The sequence below is a fragment of the Sturnus vulgaris genome, unplaced genomic scaffold (genome assembly GCF_052056855.1).
Source record: "Sturnus vulgaris isolate bStuVul1 unplaced genomic scaffold, bStuVul1.hap1 Scaffold_180, whole genome shotgun sequence".
In the NCBI taxonomy this organism is placed as follows: Eukaryota; Metazoa; Chordata; class Aves; order Passeriformes; family Sturnidae; genus Sturnus; species Sturnus vulgaris.
Genome location: NW_028276110.1, coordinates 1,103,821 through 1,112,783, shown reverse-complemented (window position 1 = coordinate 1,112,783; position 8,963 = coordinate 1,103,821). Strand labels below are relative to the sequence as shown.

General features: G+C 45.4%; 1 long non-coding RNA gene across 1 annotated transcript; it reads left to right on the top strand.

Moving 5' to 3' along the window:
• Positions 1-277: 277 nt before the first annotated feature.
• Positions 278-8,154, top strand: LOC148218557 (uncharacterized). The gene is made up of 2 exons (XR_015800326.1): positions 278-837; positions 5,800-8,154. It is a non-coding gene; the product is annotated as an uncharacterized LOC148218557 (long non-coding RNA).
• Positions 8,155-8,963: the final 809 nt, after the last annotated feature.

The following is an 8,963-nucleotide window of genomic DNA, read 5'->3' as shown; positions in this document are numbered from 1 at the left end:
TGGGTCTCACTGAGGGACACAACTGAGAAAGTGTCCCCAGGTTGCAGTGTGAGCAGGAAATTGGAGGCAGAGATGACAGGTGGTGTGGGAAATGCAGGCACAGAGAGCTCTCAGGGCCTTGTGCAAACAGGCTCAGAGATTGAGATGGAAACAAGGTTTGACCTAAGACCTTGGAGAAGGCTTGGGGAATCAGAGCATTTAAAGGAAAATTGATATAAAACAAGAATGTAAGTTTTTAGTTTAAGTAGAAATATGTAGAGAGCCTGGTGCAGGAATGGCTAGAAGAGAGAGGCCATAGTCAGATCAATTTAGTCAGGCTGACAAAGCAGGCCTCAGCCTCAAGGGCATAGCAAGAAGGAAAGCACGTAGACTTGTGATAAGATGAACAAAGACAGACTGTAAAAGAAGAACTAGAAGGACTCTGCTAGCCATGAAATTGCAAAAGTGTAGCTATAAACTTAGCCGATCAGCATAGTGACGCATATGGCAAGGCAACCAATGATGAGCTTAGCTTTTGCAATATGCATGAGTTAATTAAGCACTGTATTTAATCGCCACTCTAATTATCAATAAATGAGACTTCGCAGATGACCGAATTGGTGTCCGTGTCTCCCTTCTCCGACAAATGGTGACCCCGACGCTGTCCCTCCGTCGCTAAAAAAGAAAACGGGGGAGAACGCGCCACGGTCGGTGAAGTTGAGTTTGGGGCCTGCTGCAACCGGGTCGGTGTCAAACGACGTAGGAAAGACACCCTCAGGAGCTACAGAGGTGGTCCTGGGCCATACGTGCTGCCGAAGCCGGAGAGTTGCAACGGCGCCGACGGTAAAAAATGGACAGGCAAGCAGCATATGATTTATTTATAGCACATATAGATAAGTTAGGGCTAAAAGAGCTTAATCCCAGGAAGGACATACCGGGGTTGTTAGCCTGGGGTTCTGCTAAAGGCTTATTCACTAACCCTCATAGTGTGCATGAGTTAAATGAGTGGCGTAAATTAGGAGATGTACTGTGGGAGGCAGTATTAGGAGATGATAAGACGGCAAAAAAGTTAGGAAAAATCTGGCAAGTAGTTCATAACGCGCTCTTAAAGCAACAGGCAGAGAAAAGGGCAGCACAGCAGGCAGTAGAGGCATATAAAAGAAATGCTCAGTATGGTGATAATGAGCCCCTTGCACCAAGCACAAAAAGGGTTGAAATACCTATTCTTAGAGACACGGCAGGAATAGCCGATGGGGCTAGTTGCACTTGGCCCTCTGCACCCCCCTCAGAAGAACTGGGGAATAACGCTGCCAAAGCAGCGGAGGCAATTGCAGAAGGCGAAATATCTCAACCTTGCGGCGTAGAATCCCCTTGCCAGCCTGAATCTAGCATCCCTAAACCTGCCAGTGAGCCAAATCCTGTCCCTAGGGCGGAAAGCGACCTGCGGGGGGAAGTGGCAAGGCAGAGGAGGGAGGCATGGAATATGCTAGCTAGACACGGCCTGGAGACTGGGGATGACGCCGCTGTGAGCGCAGTCAAAGTCTGGACCTTTCCTGTAACATACACACAGGGAGTAAACCAACAAGGACAAGCTGTACAAGTGGGAGAGTATGAACCACTTGATTGGAAGTTGCTAGCACAGTTACGACAGACAGTGAGTCAGTTCGGGTTTCGGAGCGAGCCAGCCAAGCAAATGCTAGACTATCTATTTGACACATATTTATTACTGCCAAATGATCTAAAAAGCATAGCAAAATTAATTTTCACACCACATCAGCAAATGCTATTTAATGCTCACTGGCAAGCTCTTGTTGCCGAGGCAGTTGCAGTACAAAGGGGTCAGGGTGATCCCTTAGCCGGAATCACAGCAGACGAATTAATGGGAGTAGGCGCATTTCGCAGGTCAGAAACTCAGTTACTCCCAGGGGCTGACAGGGTTAGAGAAGCTATGCGTATCGTAAGAACTGCTATTGATCAGGTGAAAGATAGCTCAGGTATACCCATGTATATGGGAATAAAACAAGGAAGGGAAGAATCCTTTGGGGACTTTGTAGATAAGGCTACCGCTGCTATCGAGAGGGCAGGAGTTCCAGAGTATATGAGAGGGGCGATGTTAAAGCAATGTGCGTTACAAAATAGCAATGAAGCAACAAAAAGGGTATTGTCAACTCTAGGAGCTAATTGGACGATAGAAGAAGCATTAGAAAGAATGGCACTGCAGCCATCAGGGTCACAAGTTTTCTTAATTAATGCACTAAAAGAAATAGGCTTAGGGCTGCAAAAACAAGCTGAGTCCACACAATCGCAGGTACTAGCTGCTCTTGCCCCGCTCCGTGCTTCCACAGCAGCACCGGCCGCAGCGAACAACCGCCGACCTCCTTCAACGCGATGCTTTAGATGCGGAAACGGAGGCCATTTTCGACGAGACTGCCGAGCCTCAGGAGTGTGGTGCCAGAACTGCCAGAATAACACCCACAACACGTCAGCTTGTCGCCGCCAATCGGGAAACTCCAGGCGGAGCGCGCCCGGCAGCCGCGCCCAGACACAAGTAGCCGCCGTAGCATCAGCGCCATCTCCTGTCTGCAACCAGCCACAACAGGGAGCCTGGGACTTGACTTGGCAGCCGCAGTAAAAACATCATTATTAACAACACGCCCCGCTAAAGTCCCAACTGGAGTACAAAGCCCGGTAACTATTAAAGGACAAGCTTTTGGAGGACTAATAGTGGGACGCTCATCAAGCTCCATTTTAGGACTGTTTGTACTACCAGGTGTCATCGATGCAGACTACACTGGGGAAATACAAATAATAGTCTATACTCCTTTTCCTCCTCTAACGATTGAGGCAAATCAACGTATTGCTCAATTTATTCCACTTCCACAGTTAAGCCGGGGTGTTCAACCACAAACACAAACTCCGCGCAAGGACCAAGGTTTTGGGTCCTCTGGTGTTGCTCTACTCACAATGGATCTCAATACTAGACCTAAAAAAGAGGTAAGGTTCACCTATGCAGGACGTACAATAAAAATGATGGGACTTTTAGACACTGGAGCAGATACCAGCATTGTTTCTCCAGAAAAATGGCCCTGTGATTGGCCATCATTACAAACCACGGATACCGTGACGGGCGTCGGAGGGTTCACCCTCGCAAAGAAAACGCCCCCAATAAGGGTTACTATAGATGGGCAAGACTTGGTAACTGTGTTATCAATAGTTGCATTACCGCCCATGGTACATTGTCTAATTGGAAGGGACATTTTAGCTCAGCTTGGGGTCGTTCTATCCAACGAGCACCCTTTGGGGTAATTGCCATTGCTTGGACTTTCCCAATCCCAATCACCTGGACTACCAATGAACCAGTAATGGTTAAGCAATGGCCTCTAAAAAGGGAAAGTCTAATACAAGCACATCAACTCGTAAAAGAACAATTTCAACAAGGACATTTAAAACTTTCCACAAGCCCATGGAACACGCCAATTTTTGTGATTAAAAAGAAATCAGGGAAATATCGTCTTCTGCATGATTTAAGAGCAGTAAATGATCAAATGGAAGCAATGGGAGCATTACAACCGGGACTTCCCAATCCAGCCATGCTCCCACAACATTGGCCTCTTTTAATTATTGATTTAAAAGACTGCTTTTTTACTATAGCTTTACACCCCCAAGATACAAAAAGATTTGCATTTACCCTACCGGCAATTAACAGGGGGGAACCTGACAAAAGATATGAATGGACTGTTCTTCCACAAGGTATGAAAAACTCGCCTACCTTGTGCCAATTATATGTTGATGCGGCTTTGCAACCCCTAAGACTAAAATGGCCCGACACAATTATTTACCACTATATGGATGACATCTTATTCGCCCAGAAAACATCATTTACAAATGTTCAAATGCAAGAAATTCAAAACACCTTAGCAAAAGCATCTCTCATGATAGCTCCAGAAAAGATACAGCAATCTACACCATGGAAGTACCTAGGATGGACTATTACAAATCAAATCGTACGGCCGCAAAAACTTCAAATTGCAACAAAAATCACCAATCTCAATGAAGCACAACGCTTACTAGGAGATCTACAGTGGCTCAAACCAATTGTTGGAATACCCAACTCCCTGCTAGAATCCCTCAGACCACTGCTCAAGGGAACCGATCCAACCACACCTGTAACCATAACACCACAACAAAAAGACGCTCTCAATGGCATTATTCGCTGCGTCAATGAAGGATTTGTCTCCCGCCGGGATGTATCACTACCTATAAACCTTACCATTTGGAATACTCCTGATCATCTACTTGGAGCACTTACACAAACTCAAAAGAAAACGGGGGAGATACAGGTACTAGAGTGGATAACCCCACCTTTACAAGTAAAAAGGACAATTAGTACAAAAATCGAACAAGTAGCTACCTTGATTCGTAAGGGTCGGGTAAGGATTCTGGAAATCACCGGAACAGGCCCGACCGCAATCCATCTACCCATGAAAAAGGAGGACTTAGATTGGTACCTCCTCAACTCTGAGGACTTACAAACGGCTTTGCTGGAAGCTGGAGCAGCAGTCAACACAGGACCGCTGACACCACGTCATCTTCAGTGGTTAGGAAATTGGGACTGGGTATCAAAGCCAACACGATCGGAACAACCGATAGCAGGTGCTATCACAGCATTCACAGATGCCGGAAAGAAATCGAGGAGGGCAGCCATCACCTGGAAAGAAGGCCCTCGATGGAAAAAGCAGATAATAGACGCTGATCCAGAGGACAGTTTACAAACATTGGAATTGCTTGCTGTTGTGTGGGCATTAAGTGAACTGCAAGGGCCTTTGAATGTGGTCACTGACTCGTTTTATGTTGCAGGAGTAGCACAGAGAATTGAGGATGCCTCTGTGAAAGAGGTGCAAAACAAAAGACTCTATGAACTCTTGCTGCAGCTAAAGCGAGCAGTAGGAGCAAGGTTTAAACCTTATTGCATCATACACATCAGAAGCCATAAGTGGGATGTAGGCTTGGGTGAGGGCAATGCCAGGGCAGATAGATTGGTTATGAATGTAGCAGATGATAGGGGGATTGAGGCAAGAGAGTCACACACACGATTTCACCAGAATGCTAAGGGATTGGTGCGTGAGTTCAAAATAGGCATACAAGAAGCTAAAGCAATAGTGAGAGCTTGTCCCACCTGTAGTCATCACAACAGTGGGGTGGGTCTTGGGTGTGGAGTAAATCCTCGGGGTCTAGAAAGTAATGAAATTTGGCAAATGGACGTTACACACGTAGCAGAATTTGGTAGGCTCAAATACGTACATGTCACAATAGACACCTACAGCAAATACATTTGGGCTACAGCACAAACAGGAGAAAAGGCAATCCATGTAATAAGGCACCTAACAAGTTGCTTTGCAGTCATGGGAATGCCTAGGGAAATAAAGACTGACAATGGACCAGCCTATGTCGGCAAGAAAGTAAGCCAGTTCATGAGACTCTGGGGAATCAAACACATCACAGGAGTACCACACTCACCCACAGGACAAGCCATAGTAGAAAGAGCCAATGGGACACTTAAACAGTACCTACTCAAGCACAAATCCATAGAAGATCCACAAGAAAGGTTAGCTAAGGTTCTTTATGTCATGAATTTTTTGTGTGTGTTTGGGGAAGAGTCAGAGCCGCCTGCAATTAGGCATAGAGGGAAAAGGGAAGGTAACAAGGCAGAAAGCGCAAAAGCGTGGGTAAAGTACCGGGATCCAAAGACAGGGATATGGAATGGCCCCGCTGAGGTAATATACTGGGGCAGAGGTTATGTTTGTGTTTCTACTCCCACAGGAACAGTTTGGGTCCCTGCTAGGTGGGTGAAACCCATCCTAAATGAGCGAGTTGGTGGAAAGATTCCTGAGGACACCATTAGCTCCAGACGACCGAGAGCGGATACAACAGAAGTTGACGGTGACCTTACGGCCCTATTTACAAAAACTAGCACCATATAAACGCGCTGTCCGTAAGGCACTACAACGGCCGCCACCGAACTGGGTGGAGTGGATCGAGTATCACGCCTACCTGGAAGAACAACGCCTTAACGGTCGCCCTTGTTGCGCGTGTGGGAAGGCGTGGTGTGAAGCTTGGGTGGCTTTAAAGTGTGGGGGCTGTGGGGACTGCTCATGGGTAAGACAAAGAGCAGTATATAAATTGTGGTGCCAAGAGTGTCAAAGGGAAGACCAAAGACGCTCAAGCTGGGGTGCAGCATTAGAGGGGGAAGCAGGAGTACCGTTTGTACAAGTCCCGAGTGTATATGAAGCACCAGAACAGCTTATGTTAGCTTGGGCCCGGTGGGAAATAACTAATTGGCTCTGGAGGCAGAAAATCACTGCAAAATCTTGCATTGTTGCTACCCGATGCATGACTAAAGTGCCATATCTACCTTTCCCTCGGGTAGGACCAGTTAAGCCAGGTACTGACCCTGAAGAGGTATTAGACCAGTGCATAGAAAAGGTAAAGCAGTGGCACATAGCAGCAGACGATCCAAAGTACAGGAGGAAGAAGTCACGTAAGCAACAAAAATGATACTCATCATACTGCTTATGCTTACTAACTTTGCTTGCACAAATGCTTTTCCAATGGAGCACACACCTAGAGAAAATGTATGGGTAACATTTGCTAACATAACAAAGCAAGAATCAATCTGCTTGAGCTTGGGGGGAGCGCAGAATCCTTTTAAAACTTGTCTTGTAGGATTGCCAGTTTGGAAACCAAGAGAGTTTGCAGGGTATCTTAATAATAGCAACCTACCTACAAAAGAGGATGACGATTTGTTGCAGGGTTGTACTTTCCCTAGTAGTAATCCCTCACAACACGATGGATGCTGGCAATGTGAATTTGTCCTAGCTTTAGGCAAAACCTTAGCCTCCCCTCCAGAAGAGATTGACCTCTTCGGAAGCACTAACGCATCAATGGGAAGAAATGCAGGAGGATGGTTTAGTTTTATGCCTTTAGAAGACAAAAACTTTGCAACCCTTAATTCGGCTCTTAGTAATCTACCAACAATTCATACTCAACTCTACCCCAAATGTAACGGTAGGTACATCACAAAAGCAAGAGCACTACCCCCAGGAATATTTTTAATTTGTGGGGATCGTGCCTGGAATGGTATTCCAGTGAGGCCACAAGGGGGACCCTGCTATCTAGGGAAACTAGCCATGTTTCACCCCAATGTAACTACTCTCATGCAACTTGCAGGCAATGCCAATCGAACAAAACGCAGTTTACACGATCTTGACTGCACCGGCATAGGGCAACCACACTTTTGGAGTGACTTTAGACAGGTAGCAACTGCTGTACTCCTCCCTCACGCAGCAGCCAGGAAAGCTATGGCCCTAGCTGAACAGTTAGGGTGCTGGGCAAAAGATGAATTTAACACCACCTCTCAGGTGTTAGACATGATGGCCAGGGATGTCTCAAGTGTTAACCATGCAGTACTGCAAAACAGAGCAGCCATTGATTTTCTACTACTAGCGCAGGGACACGGTTGTGAGGAATTTGAGGGAATGTGCTGCATGAATTTGTCTGACCACTCTGTATCCATTCACAAAAAGATACGAGACATACAAAACAGACTACATGACCTAAAGGAGCAAGATGGTTGGGACATTAATGAATGGCTAAAGAGCCTAGGCCTTGGAGGATGGATTCGGACCATAATTAAGTATGCTATCATGATCTTAGGCGTATTCTTATGCTTAGTTTTGTTGCTTCCTTGCTTGATAACTTGCTTGCAGAATTTCATTCAAAAAACTGTTAGCAAGGCTTGGCACACTAATCTTCTCGCTCAAAAAGAAAACGGGGGAAGTGTAGAGAGCCTGGTGCAGGAATGGCTAGAAGAGAGAGGCCATAGTCAGATCAATTTAGTCAGGCTGACAAAGCAGGCCTCAGCCTCAAGGGCATAGCAAGAAGGAAAGCACGTAGACTTGTGATAAGATGAACAAAGACAGACTGTAAAAGAAGAACTAGAAGGACTCTGCTAGCCATGAAATTGCAAAAGTGTAGCTATAAACTTAGCCGATCAGCATAGTGACGCATATGGCAAGGCAACCAATGATGAGCTTAGCTTTTGCAATATGCATGAGTTAATTAAGCACTGTATTTAATCGCCACTCTAATTATCAATAAATGAGACTTCGCAGATGACCGAATTGGTGTCCGTGTCTCCCTTCTCCGACAGAAATATATTTTAAGCAAGGAGAAATATGCATTCTGTAAGCAAAGCAGTATGATAAGTAAGAGAGTAAAAGATTTTAAAGCTTAGCAATAGAACCTGTTATAAAGTTAATTAGAAGTTTAATGTTTATCAGTGTAGGTTTGTGAAATGGTATAGGATTGGTTTAAAAATGACACATTACTGCAAAGCCATGAGAAGGAAAGCAATTAATGATTGGTGTAAAAGGATGCTGGCAAACTTCACAGAAGTATTTGATTGGCTAAAAAACGAACATAAAGCATTGTAACTAAGAATGAGGCAGGTTCTGATATTATGGCATTGGACGTAACACCTTTAATGTCTCACCCTTCTATGAGACTGACACCATGAGGCCATAAACCATCTTTTACAACGTCTCTCAGTTGCCTCATCTCTTGCAATATCAATCTCCCAATACACATTTTTTTTGACATCAGACATGACTAATGAAATCAATAGGGACTTATGGACACCAGGTCTATCCCATTAAAGTCAATGTTGATTTAGGGACACGTGGTCTATCCATTAAAATCAATGGGATTTTGAGGAAATTTGGCCCTAATATAGGGAAATTTGAGTAAATTTGGAGGAAATCTTGGTCTGAATTCTGGGAATTTCCACTCCAGGATCACAGTTCCAATGCTCTGGATGTCCTGGATGAATTCCTGGAGGCCAAGCCCAAATCCCTGATCCTTCACCTGCTGTCCATGCTGGAGCTGTGCCCCCAGGTAAGCCCAAAAATGTCCATTTTCAGCTGAAA